At 45.1% G+C, this 20,823-nt stretch overlaps 11 non-coding genes across 11 annotated transcripts; all 11 read right to left on the reverse strand.

Moving 5' to 3' along the window:
• Nucleotides 1-1,660: 1,660 nt before the first annotated feature.
• trnak-cuu lies at nucleotides 1,661-1,731 on the reverse strand. The gene has a single exon. It is a non-coding gene; the product is annotated as a tRNA-Lys (tRNA).
• A 917-nt stretch (nucleotides 1,732-2,648) lies between these two features.
• On the reverse strand, nucleotides 2,649-2,721 carry trnak-cuu. The gene has a single exon. It is a non-coding gene; the product is annotated as a tRNA-Lys (tRNA).
• Nucleotides 2,722-5,031: 2,310 nt separating this feature from the next.
• trnak-cuu lies at nucleotides 5,032-5,103 on the reverse strand. Its single transcript has one exon. It is a non-coding gene; the product is annotated as a tRNA-Lys (tRNA).
• A 921-nt stretch (nucleotides 5,104-6,024) lies between these two features.
• Nucleotides 6,025-6,097, reverse strand: trnak-cuu. The gene has a single exon. It is a non-coding gene; the product is annotated as a tRNA-Lys (tRNA).
• Nucleotides 6,098-8,439: 2,342 nt separating this feature from the next.
• trnak-cuu lies at nucleotides 8,440-8,512 on the reverse strand. The gene has a single exon. It is a non-coding gene; the product is annotated as a tRNA-Lys (tRNA).
• A 919-nt stretch (nucleotides 8,513-9,431) lies between these two features.
• trnak-cuu lies at nucleotides 9,432-9,504 on the reverse strand. Its single transcript has one exon. It is a non-coding gene; the product is annotated as a tRNA-Lys (tRNA).
• A 2,368-nt stretch (nucleotides 9,505-11,872) lies between these two features.
• Nucleotides 11,873-11,945, reverse strand: trnak-cuu. The gene has a single exon. It is a non-coding gene; the product is annotated as a tRNA-Lys (tRNA).
• Nucleotides 11,946-12,857: 912 nt separating this feature from the next.
• On the reverse strand, nucleotides 12,858-12,930 carry trnak-cuu. Its single transcript has one exon. It is a non-coding gene; the product is annotated as a tRNA-Lys (tRNA).
• A 4,075-nt stretch (nucleotides 12,931-17,005) lies between these two features.
• Nucleotides 17,006-17,078, reverse strand: trnak-cuu. Its single transcript has one exon. It is a non-coding gene; the product is annotated as a tRNA-Lys (tRNA).
• A 1,299-nt stretch (nucleotides 17,079-18,377) lies between these two features.
• trnak-cuu lies at nucleotides 18,378-18,449 on the reverse strand. The gene has a single exon. It is a non-coding gene; the product is annotated as a tRNA-Lys (tRNA).
• A 1,902-nt stretch (nucleotides 18,450-20,351) lies between these two features.
• trnak-cuu lies at nucleotides 20,352-20,424 on the reverse strand. Its single transcript has one exon. It is a non-coding gene; the product is annotated as a tRNA-Lys (tRNA).
• Between the last annotated feature and the right edge of the window lie 399 nt (nucleotides 20,425-20,823).

A 20,823-nucleotide genomic window follows, 5' to 3' on the forward strand; every position in this document is an offset into this window, starting at 1 on the left:
TCCCCATGGATTGAGCTAATGCTGCCCCGATAGGAATGCGCCCAACGTGGGGTCTACCCTTAGTTCGCTACTATCTCTTAACTTCAATTTCGTAAGGGAGACGATAGTAAAAAGAGTAAATGATAAACTTTGAGTAAATAGAATTATAGTGTGGGCCAATTGTTATGGGTACAGGGCCTTGCTAATGCTCCCCAATTTAGGCCTCTGGATTTAACCAATCCAAGAGTGGGCAGACATTGTACCGTGAAGAGTTACGTTTTCAGAGCGTTGCTCAGGGGGCTCAATCCAGCAAGTCTTTACTCCCAAGCCAAGTCCCCATGGATTGAGCTAATGCTGCCCCGATAGGAATGCACCCAACGTGGGGCTCTACCCTGAGTTCGCTAATTATCCCTTAACGTCATTTCGTAAGGGAAAATAGTAAAAGAGTAATTGATAACTTTGTGTCACATAGAATTATAGTGTGGGCCAAATGCAAATTTGAGGCTGTGCATTAAACCATCTTTGAATGGGCTGCCACTTTAAAGCACCCAGGGAGCAGTTACGGGTCCAGGGCCTTGCTAATGCTCCCAATTTAGGCCTCTGGATTTAACCAATCCTTGAATGGGTAGGCATTGTACAGTGTCAAGGGAGCAGTGACGTTTTCAGGCGTTGCTCATGGGGCTCCAACCAGAAAATCTTTACTCCTAAGCCAAGTCCCCATGGATTGAGCTAATGCTGCCCCGATAGGAATGCGCCCAACGTGGGGCCCTGAGTTTGCTAATTATCCCTTAACTTCAATTTCGTAAGGGAGAAGATAGTAAAAAGAGTAAATGATAAACTTTGAGTGACATAGAATTATAGTGTGGGCCAATGCAAATTTGAGGCTGTGCATTTACCCATCCTTGAATGGGCTGCCACTTTAAAGCACCCAGGGCAGTTACGGGTCCAGGGCCTTGCTAATGCCCCTCAATTTAGGCATTGTACAGTGTCAAGGGAGCAGTGACGTTTTCAGGGCGTTGCTCAAGGGGCTCCAACCAAAAAATCTTTACTCCTAAGCCAAGTCCCCATGGATTGAGCTAATGCTGCCCCATAGGATGCGCCCAACGTGGGGCTCTACCCTTAGTTCGCTACTTATCCTTTAACTTCAATTTCGTAAGGGAGAAGATAGTAAAAGAGTAAATGATAAACTTTGAGTAACATAGAATTATAGTGTGGGCCAATTGTTATGGGTACAGGGCCTTGCTAATGCTCCCTCAATTTAGGCCTCTGGATTTAACCAATCCAAGAGTAGGCAGACATTGTACCGTGAAGAGTTACGTTTTCAGAGCATTGCTCAGGGGCCAAGTCCCCATGGATTGAGCTAATGCTGCCCCGATAGGATGCGCCCAACATGGGGCTCTACCCTTAGTTCGCTACTTATCTCTTAACTTCAATTTCGTAAGGGAGACGATAGTAAAAAGAGTAAATGATAAACTTTGAGTAACATAGAATTATAGTGTGGGCCAATTGTTATAGGTACAGGCCTTGCTATGGTCCCTCAATTTAGGCCTCTGGATTTAACCACCAAGAGTGGGCAGACATTGTACCGTGAAGATTTACGTTTTCAGAGTGTTGCTCAGGGGGCTCAATACAGCAATCTTTACTCCCAGCCAAGTCCCCACAGATTGAGCTAATAGGAAGACGCCCCGTGGGGCTCGAACCCACGACCCTGAGATTAAGAGTCTCATGCTCTACCGACTGAGCTAGCCGGGCCACGTCAGTCTAAGTGTAAGCCCTTCAATTCTCAAACAACCTGTAATCTCACATGATAATGTGGTTAGCTGCTAACTCTAATTTAGTAAGGAAGAATAGCAAGATAGTAAAATAAACTTTATATATGGGCCAAATTTTCCCAACTGCGAATTTGAGGCTGTGCATTTAACCCATCTTTGAATGGGCTGCCACTTTAAAGCACCCAGGGAGCAGTTACGGGTCCAGGGCCTTGCTAATGCTCCCTCAATTTAGGCATCTGGATTTAACCAATCCTAGAATGGATAGGCATTGTACAGTGTCAAGGGAGCAGTGACGTTTTCAGGGCGTTGCCCATGGGGCTCCAACCAGAAAATCTTTACTCCTAAGCCAAGTCCCCATGGATTGAGCTAATGCTGCCCCGATAGGAATGCGCCCAACGTGGGGCTCGACCCTGAGTTTGCTAATTATCCCTTAACTTCAATTTCGTAAGGGAGACGATAGTAAAAGAGTAAATGATAAACTTTGAGTAACATAGAATTATGTGTGTAGAGAAGAATAGCAAAGATAGTAATAATAACCTTTATATACCACATACAATTATAGTATTGGGCCAAATTTTCCCAACTGCGAATTTCAATGCCACTTTAAAGCACCCAGGAGCAGTTACGGGTCCAGGGCCTTGCTAATGCTCCCTCATTTAGACCACTGGATTTAACCAATCCTAGAATGGTAGGCATTGTACAGTGTCAAGGGAGCAGTGACGTTTTCAGGGCCTTGCTAATGGTCCCTCAATTTAGGCCTCTGGAGTTAACCAATCCAAGAGTGGGCAGACATTGTACCGTGAAGACTTACGTTTTCATCAGAGTGTTGCTCAGGGGGCTCAATCCAGCAAGTCTTTACTCCCATCCAAGTCCCCACAGATTGAGCTAATAGGAAGACGCCCAACGTGGGACTCGAACCCACGACCCTGAGATTAAGAGTCTCATGCTCTACCGACTGAGCTAGCCGGGCCACGTCAGGCTAAGTGTAAGCCCTTCAATTCTCAAACAACCTGTATCTCACATGATAATGTGGTTAGCTGCTAACTCTAATTTAGTAAGGAAGAAGATAGCAAAGATAGTAAATAATAAACTTATATATGGGCCAAATTTTCCCAACTGCGAATATGAGGCTGTGCATTTAACCCATCTTTGAATGGGCTGCCACTTTAAAACACCCAGGGAGCAGTTACGGGTCCAGGGCCTTGCTAATGCTCCCTCAATTTAGGCCTCTGGATTTAACCAATCCTAGAATGGGTAGGCATTGTACAGTGTCAAGGGAGCAGTGACGTTTTCAGGGCGTTGCTCATGGGGTTCCAACCAGAAAATCTTTACTCCTAAGCCAAGTCCACATGGATTGAGCTAATGCTGCCCCGATAGGAATGCGCCCAACGTGGGGCTCTACCCTTAGTTCGCTACTTATCCTTTAACTTCAATTTCGTAAGGGAGAAGATAGTAAAAGAGTAAATGATAAACTTTGAGTAACATAGAATTTAGTGTGGGCCAATTGTTATGGGTACAGGGCCTTGCTAATGCTCCCTCAATTTAGGCCTCTGGATTTAACCAATCCAAGAGTAGGCAGACATTGTACCGTGAAGAGTTACGTTTCAGAGCATTGCTCAGGGGGCCAAGTCCCCATGGATTGAGCTAATGCTGCCCCGATAGGAATGCGCCCAACGTGGGGCTCTACCCTTAGTTCGCTACTTATCTCTTAACTTCAATTTCGTAGGGAGACGATAGTAAAAAGAGTAAATGATAAACTTTGAGTAACATAGAATTATAGTGTGGGCCAATTGTTATGGGTACAGGGCCTTGCTAATGCTCCCTCAATTTAGGCCTCTGGATTTAACCAATCCAAGAGTGGCAGACATTGTACCGTGAAGAGTTACGTTTTCAGAGCGTTGCTCAGGGGGCTCAATCCAGCAAGTCTTTACTCCCAAGCCAAGTCCCCATGGATTGAGCTAATGCTGCCCCGATAGGAATGCACCCAACGTGGGCTCTACCCTGAGTTCGCTAATTATCCCTTAACGTCAATTTCGTAAGGGAAAATAGTAAAAAGAGTAATTGATAAACTTTGTGTCACATAGAATTATAGTGTGGGCCAAATGCAAATTTGAGGCTGTGCATTAAACCCATCTTTGAATGGGCTGCCACTTTAAAGCACCCAGGGCAGTTACGGGTCCAGGGCCTTGCTAATGCTCCCTCAATTTAGGCCTCTGGATTTAACCAATCCTTGAATGGGTAGGCATTGTACAGTGTCAAGGGAGCAGTGACGTTTTCAGGGCGTTGCTCATGGGGCTCCAACCAGAAATCTTTACTCCTAAGCCAAGTCCCCATGGGAGCTAATGCTGCCCCGATAGGAATGCGCCCAACGTGGGGCCCTGAGTTTGCTAATTATCCCTTAACTTCATTTCGTAAGGAGAAGATAGTAAAAAGAGTAAATGATAACTTTGAGTGACATAGAATTATAGTGTGGGCCAAATGCAAATTTGAGGCTGTGCATTTAACCCATCCTTGAATGGGCTGCCACTTTAAAGCACCCAGGGAGCAGTTACGGGTCCAGGGCCTTGCTAATGCTCCCTCAATTTAGGCATTGTACAGTGTCAAGGGAGCAGTGACGTTTTCAGGGCGTTGCTCAAGGGGCTCCAACCAAAAATCTTTACTCCTAAGCCAAGTCCCCATGGATTGAGCTAATGCTGCCCAACGTGGGGCTCTACCCTTAGTTCGCTACTTATCCTTTACTTCAATTTCGTAAGGGAGAAGAAGTAAAAGAGTAAATGATAAACTTTGAGTAACATAGAATTATAGTGTGGGCCAATTGTTATGGGTACAGGGCCTTGCTAATGCTCCCTCAATTTAGGCCTCTGGATTTAACCAATCCAAGAGGCAGACATTGTACCGTGAAGAGTTACGTTTTCAGAGCATTGCTCAGGGGGCCAAGTCCCCATGGATTGAGCTAATGCTGCCCCGATAGGAATGCGCCCAACATGGGGCTCTACCCTTAGTTCGCTACTTATCTCTTAACTTCAATTTCGTAAGGGAGACGATAGTAAAAAGAGTAAATGATAAACTTTGAGTAACATAGAATTATAGTGTGGGCCAATTGTTATAGGTACAGGGCCTTGCTAATGGTCCCCAATTTAGGCCTCTGGATTTAACCAATCCAAGAGTGGGCAGACATTGTACCGTGAAGATTTACGTTTTCAGAGTGTTGCTCAGGGGGCTCAATACAGCAAGTCTTTACTCCCAAGCCAAGTCCCCACAGATTGAGCTAATAGGAAGACGCCCAACGTGGGGCTCGAACCACGACCCTGAGATTAAGAGTCTCATGCTCTACCGACTGAGCTAGCCGGGCCACGTCAGTCTAAGTGTAAGCCCTTCAATTCTCAAACAACCTGTAATCTCACATGATAATGTGGTTAGCTGCTAACTCTAATTTAGTAAGGAAGAAGATAGCAAAGATAGTAAATAATAAACTTTATATATGGGCCAAATTTTCCCAACTGCGAATTTGAGGCTGTGCATTTAACCCATCTTTGAATGGCTGCCACTTTAAAGCACCCAGGAGCAGTTACGGGTCCAGGGCCTTGCTAATGCTCCCTCAATTTAGGCATCTGGATTTAACCAATCCTAGAATGGATAGGCATTGTACAGTGTCAAGGGAGCATGACGTTTCAGGGCGTTGCCCATGGGCTCCAACCAGAAAATCTTTACTCCTAAGCCAAGTCCCCATGGATTGAGCTAATGCTGCCCCTAGGAATGCGCCCAACGTGGGGCTCGACCCTGAGTTTGCTAATTATCCCTTAACTTCAATTTCGTAAGGGAGACGATAGTAAAAAGAGTAAATGATAAACTTTGAGTAACATAGAATTATAGTGTGTAGAGAAGAAGATAGCAAAGATAGTAAATAATAACCTTTATATACCACATACAATTATAGTATTGGGCCAAATTTTCCCAACTGCGAATTTCAATGCCACTTTAAAGCACCCAGGGAGCAGTTACGGGTCCAGGGCCTTGCTAATGCTCCCTCAATTTAGACCACTGGATTTAACCAATCCTAGAATGGGTAGGCATTGTACAGTGTCAAGGGAGCAGTGACGTTTTCAGGGCCTTGCTAATGGTCCCTCAATTTAGGCCTCTGGAGTTAACCAATCCAAGAGTGGGCAGACATTGTACCGTGAAGACTTACGTTTTCAGAGTGTTGCTCAGGGGGCTCAATCCAGCAAGTCTTTACTCCCAATCCAAGTCCCCACAGATTGAGCTAATAGGAAGACGCCCAACGTGGGACTCGAACCCACGACCCTGAGATTAAGAGTCTCATGCTCTACCGACTGAGCTAGCCGGGCCACGTCAGGCTAAGTGTAAGCCCTTCAATTCTCAAACAACCTGTAATCTCACATGATAATGTGGTTAGCTGCTAACTCTAATTTAGTAAGGAAGAAGATAGCAAAGATAGTAAATAATAACTTTATATATGGGCCAAATTTTCCCAACTGCGAATATGAGGCTGTGCATTTAACCCATCTTTGAATGGGCTGCCACTTTAAAACACCCAGGGAGCAGTTACGGGCCAGGGCCTTGCTAATGCTCCCTCAATTTAGGCCTCTGGATTTAACCAATCCTAGAATGGGTAGGCATTGTACAGTGTCAAGGGAGCAGTGACGTTTTCAGGGCGTTGCTCATGGGGTTCCAACCAGAAAATCTTTACTCCTAAGCCAAGTCCACATGGATTGAGCTAATGCTGCCCCGATAGGAATGCGCCCAACGTGGGGCTCTACCCTTAGTTCGCTACTTATCCTTTAACTTCAATTTCGTAAGGGAGAAGATAGTAAAAAGAGTAAATGATAAACTTTGAGTAACATAGAATTATAGTGTGGGCCAATTGTATGGGTACAGGGCCTTGCTAATGCTCCCTCAATTTAGGCCTCTGGATTTAACCAATCCAAGAGTAGGCAGACATTGTACCGTGAAGAGTTACGTTTTCAGAGCATTGCTCAGGGGGCCAAGTCCCCATGGATTGAGCTAATGCTGCCCGCGATAGGAATGCGCCCAACGTGGGGCTCTACCCTTAGTTCGCTACTTATCTCTTAACTTCAATTTCGTAAGGGAGACGATAGTAAAAAGAGTAAATGATAAACTTTGAGTAACATAGAATTATAGTGTGGGCCAATTGTTATGGGTACAGGGCCTTGCTAATGCTCCCTCAATTTAGGCCTCTGGATTTAACCAATCCAAGAGTGGGCAGACATTGTACCGTGAAGAGTTACGTTTTCAGAGCGTTGCTCAGGGGCTCAATCCAGCAAGTCTTTACTCCCAAGCCAAGTCCCCATGGATTGAGCTAATGCTGCCCCGATAGGAATGCACCCAACGTGGGGCTCTACCCTGAGTTCGCTAATTATCCCTTAACGTCAATTTCGTAAGGGAGAAAATAGTAAAAAGAGTAATTGATAAACTTGTGTCACATAGAATTATAGTGTGGGCCAAATGCAAATTTGAGGCTGTGCATTAAACCCATCTTTGAATGGGCTGCCACTTTAAAGCACCCAGGGAGCAGTTACGGGTCCAGGGCCTTGCTAATGCTCCCTCAATTTAGGCCTCTGGATTTAACCAATCCTTGAATGGGTAGGCATTGTACAGTGTCAAGGAGCAGTGACGTTTTCAGGGCGTTGCTCATGGGGCTCCAACCAGAAAATCTTTACTCCTAAGCCAAGTCCCCATGGATTGAGCTAATGCTGCCCCGATAGGAATGCGCCCAACGTGGGGCCCTGAGTTTGCTAATTATCCCTTAACTTCAATTTCGTAAGGGAGAAGATAGTAAAAAGAGTAAATGATAAACTTTGAGTGACATAGAATTATAGTGTGGGCCAAATGCAAATTTGAGGCTGTGCATTTAACCCATCCTTGAATGGGCTGCCACTTTAAAGCACCCAGGGAGCAGTTACGGGTCCAGGGCCTTGCTAATGCTCCCTCAATTTAGGCATTGTACAGTGTCAAGGGAGCAGTGACGTTTTCAGGGCGTTGCTCAAGGGGCTCCAACCAAAAATCTTTACTCCTAAGCCAAGTCCCCATGGATTGAGCTAATGCTGCCCCGATAGGAATGCGCCCAACGTGGGCTCTACCCTTAGTTCGCTACTTATCCTTTAACTTCAATTTCGTAAGGGAGAAGATAGTAAAAAGAGTAAATGATAAACTTTGAGTAACATAGAATTATAGTGTGGGCCAATTGTTATGGGTACAGGGCCTTGCTAATGCTCCCTCAATTTAGGCCTCTGGATTTAACCAATCCAAGAGTAGGCAGACATTGTACCGTGAAGAGTTACGTTTTCAGAGCATTGCTCAGGGGCCAAGTCCCCATGGATTGAGCTAATGCTGCCCCGATAGGAATGCGCCCAACATGGGGCTCTACCCTTAGTTCGCTACTTATCTCTTAACTTCAATTTCGTAAGGGAGATAGTAAAAAGAGTAAATGATAAACTTTGAGTAACATAGAATTATAGTGTGGGCCAATTGTTATAGGTACAGGGCCTTGCTAATGGTCCCTCAATTTAGGCCTCTGGATTTAACCAATCCAAGAGTGGGCAGACATTGTACCGTGAAGATTTACGTTTTCAGAGTGTTGCTCAGGGGGCTCAATACAGCAAGTCTTTACTCCCAAGCCAAGTCCCCACAGATTGAGCTAATAGGAAGACGCCCAACGTGGGGCTCGAACCCACGACCCTGAGATTAAGAGTCTCATGCTCTACCGACTGAGCTAGCCGGGCCACGTCAGTCTAAGTGTAAGCCCTTCAATTCTCAAACAACCTGTAATCTCACATGATAATGTGGTTAGCTGCTAACTCTATTTAGTAAGGAAGAAGATAGCAAAGATAGTAAATAATAAACTTTATATATGGGCCAAATTTTCCCAACTGCGAATTTGAGGCTGTGCATTTAACCCATCTTTGAATGGGCTGCCACTTTAAAGCACCCAGGGAGCAGTTACGGGTCCAGGGCCTTGCTAATGCTCCCTCAATTTAGGCATCTGGATTTAACCAATCCTAGAATGGATAGGCATTGTACAGTGTCAAGGGAGCAGACGTTTTCAGGGCGTTGCCCATGGCTCCAACCAGAAAATCTTTACTCCTAAGCCAAGTCCCCATGGATTGAGCTAATGCTGCCCCGATAGGAATGCGCCCAACGTGGGGCTCGACCCTGAGTTTGCTAATTATCCCTTAACTTCAATTTCGTAAGGGAGACGATAGTAAAAAGAGTAAATGATAAACTTTGAGTAACATAGAATATAGTGTGTAGAGAAAAGATAGCAAAGATAGTAATAATAACCTTTATATACCACATACAATTATAGTATTGGGCCAAATTTTCCCAACTGCGAATTTCAATGCCACTTTAAAGCACCCAGGGGCAGTTACGGGTCCAGGGCCTTGCTAATGCTCCCTCAATTTAGACCACTGGATTTAACCAATCCTAGAATGGGTAGGCATTGTACAGTGTCAAGGGAGCAGTGACGTTTTCAGGGCCTTGCTAATGGTCCCTCAATTTAGGCCTCTGGAGTTAACCAATCCAAGAGTGGGCAGACATTGTACCGTGAAGACTTACGTTTTCAGAGTGTTGCTCAGGGGGCTCAATCCAGCAAGTCTTTACTCCCAATCCAAGTCCCCACAGATTGAGCTAATAGGAAGACGCCCAACGTGGGACTCGAACCCACGACCCTGAGATTAAGAGTCTCATGCTCTACCGACTGAGCTAGCCGGGCCACGTCAGGCTAAGTGTAAGCCCTTCAATTCTCAAACAACCTGTAATCTCACATGATAATGTGGTTAGCTGCTAACTCTAATTTAGTAAGGAAGAAGATAGCAAAGATAGTAAATAATAAACTTTATATATGGGCCAAATTTCCCACTGCGAATATGAGGCTGTGCATTTAACCCATCTTTGAATGGGCTGCCACTTTAAAACACCCAGGGAGCAGTTACGGGTCCAGGCCTTGCTAATGCTCCCTCAATTTAGGCCTCTGGATTTAACCAATCCTAGAATGGGTAGGCATTGTACAGTGTCAAGGGAGCAGTGACGTTTTCAGGGCGTTGCTCATGGGGTTCCAACCAGAAAATCTTTACTCCTAAGCCAAGTCCACATGGATTGAGCTAATGCTGCCCCGATAGGAATGCGCCCAACGTGGGGCTCTACCCTGATTTGCTACTTATCCTTTAACTTCAATTTGTAAGGGAGACGATAGTAAAAAGAGTAAATGATAAACTTTGAGTAACATAGAATATAGTGTGGGCCAGCAAATTTGAGGTGTGCATTTAACCCATCTTTAATGGGCTACTTTAGGGCTCGGGTCCAGGGCCTTGCTAATGCTCCCTCAATTTAGGCCTCTGGATTTAACCAATCCAGAGTAGGCCATTGTACCGTGAAGAGTTACGTTTTCAGGCATTGCTCAGGGGCCAAGTCCTCCATGGATTGAGCTAATGCTGCCCCGATAGGAATGCGCCCAACGTGGGGCTCTACCCTTAGTTCGCTACTTATCCTTAACTTCAATTTCGTAAGGGAGACGATAGTAAAAAGAGTAAATGATAAACTTTGAGTAACATAGAATTATAGTGTGGGCCAATTGTATGGGTACAGGGCCTTGCTAATGCTCCCTCAATTTAGGCCTCTGGATTTAACCAATCCAAGAGTGGGCAGACATTGTACCGTGAAGAGTTACGTTTTCAGAGCGTTGCTCAGGGGGCTCAATCCAGCAAGTCTTACTCCCAAGCCAAGTCCCCATGGATTGAGCTAATGCTGCCCCGATAGGAATGCACCCAACGTGGGGCTCTACCCTGAGTTCGCTAATTATCCCTTAACGTCAATTTCGTAAGGGAGAAATAGTAAAAAGAGTAATTGATAAACTTTGTGTCACATAGAATTATAGTGTGGGCCAAATGCAATTTGAGGCTGTGCATTAAACCCATCTTTGAATGGGCTGCCACTTTAAAGCACCCAGGGAGCAGTTACGGGTCCAGGGCCTTGCTAATGCTCCCTCAATTTAGGCCTCTGGATTTAACCAATCCTTGAATGGGTAGGCATTGTACAGTGTCAAGGGAGCAGTGACGTTTTCAGGCGTTGCTCATGGGGCTCCAACCAGAAAATCTTTACTCCTAAGCCAAGTCCCCATGGATTGAGCTAATGCTGCCCCGATAGGAATGCGCCCAACGTGGGGCCCTGAGTTGCTAATTATCCCTTAACTTCAATTTCGTAAGGGAGAAGATAGTAAAAAGAGTAAATGATAAACTTTGAGTGACATAGAATTATAGTGTGGGCCAAATGCAATTTGAGGCTGTGCATTTAACCCATCCTTGAATGGGCTGCCACTTTAAAGCACCCAGGGAGCAGTTACGGGTCCAGGGCCTTGCTAATGCTCCCTCAATTTAGGCATTGTACGTGTCAAGGGAGCAGTGACGTTTTCAGGGCGTTGCTCAAGGGGCTCCAACCAAAAATCTTTACTCCTAAGCCAAGTCCCCATGGATTGAGCTAATGCTGCCCCGATAGGAATGCGCCCAACGTGGGGCTCTACCCTTAGTTCGCTACTTATCCTTTAACTTCAATTTCGTAAGGGAGAAGATAGTAAAAAGAGTAAATGATAAACTTTGAGTAACATAGAATTATAGTGTGGGCCAATTGTTATGGGTACAGGGCCTTGCTAATGCTCCCTCAATTTAGGCCTCTGGATTTAACCAATCCAAGAGTAGGCAGACATTGTACCGTGAAGAGTTACGTTTTCAGAGCATTGCTCAGGGGCCAAGTCCCCATGGATTGAGCTAATGCTGCCCCGATAGGATGCGCCCAACATGGGGCTCTACCCTTAGTTCGCTACTTATCTCTTAACTTCAATTTCGTAAGGGAGACGATAGTAAAAAGAGTAAATGATAACTTTGAGTAACATAGAATTATAGTGTGGGCCAATTGTTATAGGTACAGGGCCTTGCTAATGGTCCCTCAATTTAGGCCTCTGGATTTAACCAATCCAAGAGGGGCAGACATTGTACCGTGAAGATTTACGTTTTCAGAGTGTTGCTCAGGGGCTCAATCAGCAAGTCTTTACTCCCAAGCCAAGTCCCCAGATTGAGCTAATAGGAAGACGCCCAACGTGGGGCTCGAACCCACGACCCTGAGATTAAGAGTCTCATGCTCTACCGACTGAGCTAGCCGGGCCACGTCAGTCTAAGTGTAAGCCCTTCAATTCTCAAACAACCTGTAATCTCACATGATAATGTGGTTAGCTGCTAACTCTAATTTAGTAAGGAAGAAGATAGCAAAGATAGTAAATAATAAACTTTATATATGGGCCAAATTTTCCCAACTGCGAATTGAGGCTGTGCATTTAACCCATCTTGAATGGGCTGCCACTTTAAACACCCAGGGAGCAGTTACGGGTCCAGGGCCTTGCTAATGCTCCCTCAATTAGGCATCTGGATTTAACCAATCCTAGAATGGATGGCATTGTACAGTGTCAAGGAGCAGTGACGTTTTCAGGGCGTTGCCCTGGGCTCCAACCAGAAAATCTTTACTCCTAAGCCAAGTCCCCATGGATTGAGCTAATGCTGCCCGATAGTGCGCCCAACGTGGGGCTCGACCCTGAGTTTGCTAATTATCCCTTAACTTCAATTTCGTAAGGGAGACGATAGTAAAAAGAGTAAATGATAACTTTGAGTAACATAGAATTATAGTGTGTAGAGAAGAAGATAGCAAAGATAGTAAATAATACCTTTATATACCACATACAATTATAGTATTGGGCCAAATTTTCCCACTGCGAATTTCAATGCCACTTTAAAGCACCCAGGGAGCAGTTACGGGTCCAGGCCTTGCTAATGCTCCCTCAATTTAGACCACTGGATTTAACCAATCCTAGAATGGGTAGGCATTGTACAGTGTCAAGGGAGCAGTGACGTTTTCAGGGCCTTGCTAATGGTCCCTCAATTTAGGCCTCTGGAGTTAACCAATCCAAGAGTGGGCAGACATTGTACCGTGAAGACTTACGTTTTCAGAGTGTTGCTCAGGGGGCTCAATCCAGCAAGTCTTTACTCCCAATCCAAGTCCCCACAGATTGAGCTAATAGGAAGACGCCCAACGTGGGACTCGAACCCAAGACCCTGAGATTAAGAGTCTCATGCTCTACCGACTGAGCTAGCCGGGCCACGTCAGGCTAAGTGTAAGCCCTTCAATTCTCAAACAACCTGTAATCTCACATGATAATGTGGTTAGCTGCTAACTCTAATTTAGTAAGGAAGAAGATAGCAAAGATAGTAATAATAAACTTTATATATGGGCCAAATTTTCCCAACTGCGAATATGAGGCTGTGCATTTAACCCATCTTTGAATGGGCTGCCACTTTAAAACACCAGGGAGCAGTTACGGGTCCAGGGCCTTGCTAATGCTCCCTCAATTTAGGCCTCTGGATTTAACCAATCCTAGAATGGGTAGGCATTGTACAGTGTCAAGGGAGCAGTGACGTTTTCAGGGCGTTGCTCATGGGGTTCCAACCAGAAAATCTTTACTCCTAAGCCAAGTCCACATGGATTGAGCTAATGCTGCCCCGATAGGAATGCGCCCAACGTGGGGATCGACCCTGAGTTTGATAATTATCCCTTAACTTCAATTTTGTAAGGGAGACGATAGTAAAAAGAGTAAATGATAAACTTTGAGTAACATAGAATTATAGTGTGGGCCAAATGCAAATTTGAGGCTGTGCATTTAACCCATCTTTGAATGGGCTGCCACTTTAAAGCACCCAGGGAGCAGTTACGGGTCCAGGGCCTTGCTAATGCTCCCTCAATTTAGGCCTCTGGATTTAACCAATCCTAGAATGGGTAGGCATTGTACAGTGTCAAGGGAGCAGTGACGTTTTCAGGGCGTTGCTCAAGGGGCTCCAACCAGAAAATCTTTACTCCTAAGCCAAGTCCCCATGGATTGAGCTAATGCTGCCCCGATGGGAATGCGCCCAACGTGGGGCTCTACCCTTAGTTCGCTACTTATCCTTTAACTTCAATTTCGTAAGGGAGAAGATAGTAAAAAGAGTAAATGATAAACTTTGAGTAACATAGAATTATAGTGTGGGCCAATTGTTATGGGTACAGGGCCTTGCTAATGCTCCCTCAATTTAGGCCTCTGGATTAACCAATCCAAGAGTGGGCAGACTTTGTACCGTGAAGAGTTACGTTTTCAGAGCGTTGCTCAGGGGGCTCAATCCAGCAAGTCTTTACTCCCAAGCCAAGTCCCCATGGATTGAGCTAATGCTGCCCCGATAGGAATGCACCCAACGTGGGGCTCTACCCTGAGTTCGCTAATTATCCCTTAACTTCATTTCGTAAGGAGAAAATAGTAAAAAGAGTAATTGATAAACTTTGTGTCACATAGAATTATAGTGTGGGCCAATGCAAATTTGAGGCTGTGCATTTAACCCATCTTTGAATGGGCTGCCACTTTAAAGCACCCAGGGAGCAGTTACGGGTCCAGGGCCTTGCTAATGCTCCCTCAATTTAGGCCTCTGGATTTAACCAATCCTAGAATGGGTAGGCATGGTACAGTGTCAAGGGAGCAGTGACGTTTTCAGGGCGTTGCTCAAGGGGCTCCAACCAGAAAATCTTTACTCCTAAGCCAAGTCCCCATGGATTGAGCTAATGCTGCCCCGATAGGAATGCGCCCAACGTGGGGCTCTACCCTTAGTTCGCTACTTATCCTTTAACTTCAATTTCGTAAGGGAGAAGATAGTAAAAAGAGTAAATGATAAACTTTGAGTAACATAGAATTATAGTGTGGGCCAATTGTTATGGGTACAGGACCTTGCTAATGCTCCCTCAATTTAGGCCTCTGGATTTAACCAATCCAAGAGTAGGCAGACATTGTACCGTGAAGAGTTACGTTTTCAGAGCATTGCTCAGGGGGCCAAGTCCCATGGATTGAGCTAATGCTGCCCGATAGGAATGTGCCCAACGTGGGGCTCTACCCTTAGTTCGCTACTTATCTCTTAACTTCAATTTCGTAAGGGAGACGATAGTAAAAAGAGTAAATGATAAACTTGAGTAACATAGAATTATAGTGTGGGCCAATTGTTATAGGTACAGGGCCTTGCTAATGCTCCCTCAATTTAGGCCTCTGGATTTAACCAATCCAAGAGTGGGCAGACATTGTACCGTGAAGAGTTACGTTTTCAGAGCGTTGCTCAGGGGCTCAATCCAGCAAGTCTTTACTCCCAAGCCAAGTCCCCATGGATTGAGCTAATGCTGCCCCGATAGGAATGCACCCAACGTGGGGCTCTACCCTGAGTTCGCTAATTATCCCTTAACTTCAATTTCGTAAGGGAGAAAATAGTAGAAAGAGTAATTGATAACTTTGTGTCACATAGAATTATAGTGTGGGCCAAATGCAAATTTGAGGCTGTGCATTTAACCTATCCTTGAATGGGCTGCCACTTTAAAGCACCCAGGGAGCAGTTACGGGTCCAGGGCCTTGCTAATGCTCCCTCAATTTAGGCCTCTGGATTTAACCAATCCTAGAATGGGTAGGCATGGTACAGTGTCAAGGGAGCAGTGACGTTTTCAGAGCGTTGCTCAGGGGGCTCCAACCAGAAAATCTTAACTCCTAAGCCAAGTCGCCATGGATTGAGCTAATGCTGCCCCGATAGGAATGCGCCCAACGTGGGGCTCTACCCTTAGTTCGCTACTTATCCCTTAACTTCAATTTCGTAAGGGAGAAGATAGTAAAAAGAGTAAATGATAAACTTTGAGTAACATAGAATTATAGTGTGGGCCAATTGTTATGGGTACAGGGCCTTGCTAATGCTCCCTCAATTTAGGCCTCTGGATTTAACCAATCCAAGAGTAGGCAGACATTGTACCGTGAAGAGTTACGTTTTCAGAGCATTGCTCAGGGGGCCAAGTCCCCATGGATTGAGCTAATGCTGCCCCGATAGGAATGCGCCCAATGTGGGGCTCTACCCTTAGTTCGCTACTTATCTCTTAACTTCAATTTCGTAAGGGAGACGATAGTAAAAAGAGTAAATGATAAACTTTGAGTAACATAGAATTATAGTGTGGGCCAATTGTTATGGGTACAGGGCCTTGCTAATGCTCCCTCAATTTAGGCCTCTGGATTTAACCAATCCAATAGTGGGCAGACATTGTACCGTGAAGAGTTACGTTTTCAGAGCGTTGCTCAGGGGGCTCCAACCAGAAAATCTTTACTCCTAAGCCAAGTCCCCATGGATTGAGCTAATGCTGCCCCGATAGGAATGCGCCCAACGTGGGGCCCTGAGTTTGCTAATTATCCCTTAACTTCAATTTCGTAAGGGAGAAGATAGTAAAAAGAGTAAATGATAAACTTTGAGTCACATAGAATTATAGTGTGGGCCAAATGCAAATTTGAGGCTGTGCATTTAACCCATCCTTGAATGGGCTGCCACTTTAAAGCACCCAGGGAGCAGTTACGGGTCCAGGGCCTTGCTAATGCTCCCTCAATTTAGGCCTCTGGATTTAACCAATCCTAGAATGGGTAGGCATGGTACAGTGTCAAGGGAGCAGTGACGTTTTCAGGGCGTTGCTCAAGGGGCTCCAACCAGAAAATCTTTACTCCTAAGCCAAGTCCCCATGGATTGAGCTAATGCTGCCCCGATAGGAATGCGCCCAACGTGGGGCTCTACCCTTAGTTCGCTACTTATCCTTTAACTTCAATTTCGTAAGGGAGAAGATAGTAAAAAGAGTAAATGATAAACTTTGAGTAACATAGAATTATAGTGTGGGCCAATTGTTATGGGTACAGGGCCTTGCTAATGCTCCCTCAATTTAGGCCTCTGGATTTAACCAATCCAAGAGTAGGCAGACATTGTACCGTGAAGAGTTACGTTTTCAGAGCATTGCTCAGGGGGCCAAGTCCCCATGGATTGAGCTAATGCTGCCCCGATAGGAATGCGCCCAACGTGGGGCTCTACCCTTAGTTCGCTACTTATCTCTTAACTTCAATTTCGTAAGGGAGACGATAGTAAAAAGAGTAAATGATAAACTTTGAGTAACATAGAATTATAGTGTGGGCCAATTGTTATGGGTACAGGGCCTTGCTAATGCTCCCTTAATTTAGGCCTCTGGATTTAACCAATCCAAGAGTGGGCAGACATTGTACCGTGAAGACTTACGTTTTCAGAGTGTTGCTCAGGGGGCTCAATACAGCAAGTCTTTACTCCCAAGCCAAGTCCCCACAGATTGAGCTAACAGGAAGACGCCCAACGTGGGGCTCGAACCCACGACCCTGAGATTAAGAGTCTCATGCTCTACCGACTGAGCTAGCCGGGCCACGTCAGACTAAGCGTAAGCCCTTCAATTCTCAAACAACCTGTAATCTCACATGATAATGTGGTTAGCTGCTAACTCTAATTTAGTAAGGAAGAAGATAGCAAAGATTGTAAATAATAAACTTTATATGGGCCAAATTTTCCCAACTGCGAATTGAGGCTGTGCATTTAACCCATCTTTGAATGGGCTGCCACTTTAAAGCACCCAGGGAGCAGTTACGGGTCCAGGGCCTTGCTAATGCTCCCTCAATTTAGGCCTCTGGATTTAACCAATCCTAGAATGGGTAGGCATTGTACAGTGTCAAGGGAGCAGTGACGTTTTCAGGGCGTTGCTCATGGGGCTCCAACCAGACAATCTTTACTCCTAAGCCAAGTCCCATGGATTGAGCTGATGCTGCCCCGATAGGAATGCGCTCAACGTGGGGCTCGACCCTGAGTTTGCTAATTATCCCTTAACTTCAATTTCGTAAGGGAGACGATAGTAAAAAGAGTAAATGATAAACTTTGAGTAACATAGAATTATAGTGTGTAGAGAAGAAGATAGCAAAGATAGTAAATAATAAACTTTATATACCATATACAATTATAGTATTGGGCCAAATTTTCCCAACTGCGAATTTCAATGCCACTTTAAAGCACCCAGGGAGCAGTTACGGGTCCAGGGCCTTGCTAATGCTCCCTCAATTTAGGCCTCTAGATTTAACCAATCCTTGAATGGGTAGGCATTGTACAGTGTCAAGGGAGCAGTGACGTTTTCAGGGCGTTGCTCATGGGGCTCCAACCAGAAAATCTTTACTCCTAAGCCAAGTCCCCATGGATTGAGCTAATGCTGCCCGATAGGAATGCGCCCAACGTGGGGCCCTGAGTTTGCTAATTATCCCTTAACTTCAATTTCGTAAGGGAGAAGATAGTAAAAAGAGTAAATGATAAACTTTGAGTCACATAGAATTATAGTGTGGGCCAAATGCAAATTTGAGGCTGTGCATTTAACCCATCCTTGAATGGGCTGCCACTTTAAAGCACCCAGGGAGCAGTTACGGGTCCAGGGCCTTGCTAATGCTCCCTCAATTTAGACCACTGGATTTAACCAATCCTAGAATGGGTAGGCATTGTACAGTGTCAAGGGAGCAGTGACGTTTTCAGGGCCTTGCTAATGGTCCCTCAATTTAGGCCTCTGGATTTAACCAATCCAAGACATTGTACCGTGAAGACTTACGTTTTCAGAGTGTTGCTCAGGGGGCTCAATCCAGCAAGTCTTTACTCCCAATCCAAGTCCCCACAGATTGAGCTAATAGGAAGACGCCCAACGTGGGACTCGAACCCACGACCCTGAGATTAAGAGTCTCATGCTCTACCGACTGAGCTAGCGGGCCACGTCAGACTAAGCGTAAGCCCTTCAATTCTCAAACAACCTGTAATCTCACATGATAATGTGGTTAGCTGCTAACTCTAATTTAGTAAGGAAGAAGATAGCAAAGATTGTAAATAATAAACTTTATATATGGGCCAAATTTTCCCAACTGCGAATTTGAGGCTGTGCATTTAACCCATCTTTGAATGGGCTGCCACTTTAAAGGACCCAGGGAGAAGTTACGGGTCCAGGGCCTTGCTAATGCTCCCTTAATTTAGGCCTCTGGATTTAACCAATCCTAGAATGGGTAGGCATTGTACAGTGTCAAGGGAGCAGTGACGTTTTCAGGGCGTTGCTCATGGGGCTCCAACCAGACAATCTTTACTCCTAAGCCAAGTCCCCATGGATTGAGCTAATGCTGCCCCGATAGGAATGCGCTCAACGTGGGGCTCGACCTGAGTTTGCTAATTATCCCTTAACTTCAATTTCGTAAGGGAGACGATAGTAAAAAGAGTAAATGATAAACTTTGAGTAACATAGAATTATAGTGTGTAGAGAAGAAGATAGCAAAGATAGTAAATAATAAACTTTATATACCATATACAATTATAATATTGGGCCAAATTTTCCAACTGCGAATTTCAATGCCACTTTAAAGCACCAAGGGAGCAGTTACGGGTCCAGGGCCTTGCTAATGCTCCCTCAATTTAGGCCTCTGGATTTAACCAATCCTTGAATGGGTAGGCATTGTACAGTGTCAAGGGAGCAGTGACGTTTTCAGGGCGTTGCTCATGGGGCTCCAACCAGAAAATCTTTACTCCTAAGCCAAGTCCCCATGGATTGAGCTAATGCTGCCCCGATAGGAATGCGCCCAACGTGGGGCCCTGAGTTTGCTAATTATCCCTTAACTTCAATTTCGTAAGGGAGAAGATAGTAAAAAGAGTAAATGATAAACTTTGAGTCACATAGAATTATAGTGTGGGCCAAATGCAAATTTGAGGCTGTGCATTTAACCCATCCTTGAATGGGCTGCCACTTTAAAGCACCCAGGGAGCAGTTACAGGTCCAGGGCCTTGCTAATGCTCCCTCAATTTAGACCACTGGATTTAACCAATCCTAGAATGTGTAGGCATTGTGCAGTGTCAAGGGAGCAGTGACGTTTTCAGGGCCTTGCTAATGGTCCCTCAATTTAGGCCTCTGGATTTAACCAATCCAAGAGTGGGCAGACATTGTACCGTGAAGACTTACGTTTTCTGCTAACTCTAATTTAGTAAGGAAGAAGATAGCAAAGATAGTAAATAATAAACTTTATATATGACATACAATTATAGTATTGGGCCAAATTTTCCCAACTGCGAATTTGAGGCTGTGCATTTAACCCATCTTTGAATGGGCTGCCACTTTAAAGCACCCAGGGAGCAGTTACGGGTCCAGGGCCTTGCTAATGCTCCCTCAATTTAGGCCTCTGGATTTAACCAATCCTAGAATGGGTAGGCATTGTACAGTGTCAAGGGAGCAGTGACGTTTTCAGGGCGTTGCTCAAGGGGCTCCAACCAGAAAATCTTTACTCCTAAGCCAAGTCCCCATGGATTGAGCTAATGCTGCCCCGATAGGAATGCGCCCAACGTGGGGCTCTACCCTTAGTTCGCTACTTATCCTTTAACTTCAATTTCGTAAGGGAGAAGATAGTAAAAAGAGTAAATGATAAACTTTGAGTAACATAGAATTATAGTGTGGGCCAATTGTTATGGGTACAGGGCCTTGCTAATGCTCCCTCAATTTAGGCCTCTGGATTTAACCAATCCAAGAGTAGGCAGACATTGTACCGTGAAGACTTACGTTTTCAGAGTGGTGCTCATGGGGCTCAATCCAGCAAGTCTTTACTCCCAAGCCAAGTCCCCACAGATTGAGCTAATAGGAAGACACCCAACGTGGGGCTCGAACCCACGACCCTGAGATTAAGAGTCTCATGCTCTACCAACTGAGCTAGCCGGGCCACATCAGTCTAAGTGTAAGCCCTTCAATTCTCAAACAACCTGTAATCTCACATGATAATGTGGTTAGCTGCTAACTCTAATTTAGTAAGGAAGAAGATAGCAAAGATAGTAAATAATAAACTTTATATATGACATACAATTATAGTATTGGGCCAAATTTTCCCAACTGCGAATTTGAGGCTGTGCATTTAACCCATCTTTGAATGGGCTGCCACTTTAAAGCACCCAGGGAGCAGTTACGGGTCCAGGGCCTTGCTAATGCTCCCTCAATTTAGGCCTCTGGATTTAACCAATCCTAGAATGGGCAGACATTGTACCGTGAAGAGTTACGTTTTCAGAGCGTTGCTCAGGGGGCTCAATCCAGCAAGTCTTTACTCCCAAGCCAAGTCCCCATGGAT

This window comes from Micropterus salmoides, unplaced genomic scaffold, assembly GCF_014851395.1.
Source record: "Micropterus salmoides isolate LMB-PRFRI ecotype aquatic unplaced genomic scaffold, ASM1485139v1 Ms_hic_scaffold_3892, whole genome shotgun sequence".
Lineage (NCBI taxonomy): Eukaryota > Metazoa > Chordata > Actinopteri > Centrarchiformes > Centrarchidae > Micropterus > Micropterus salmoides.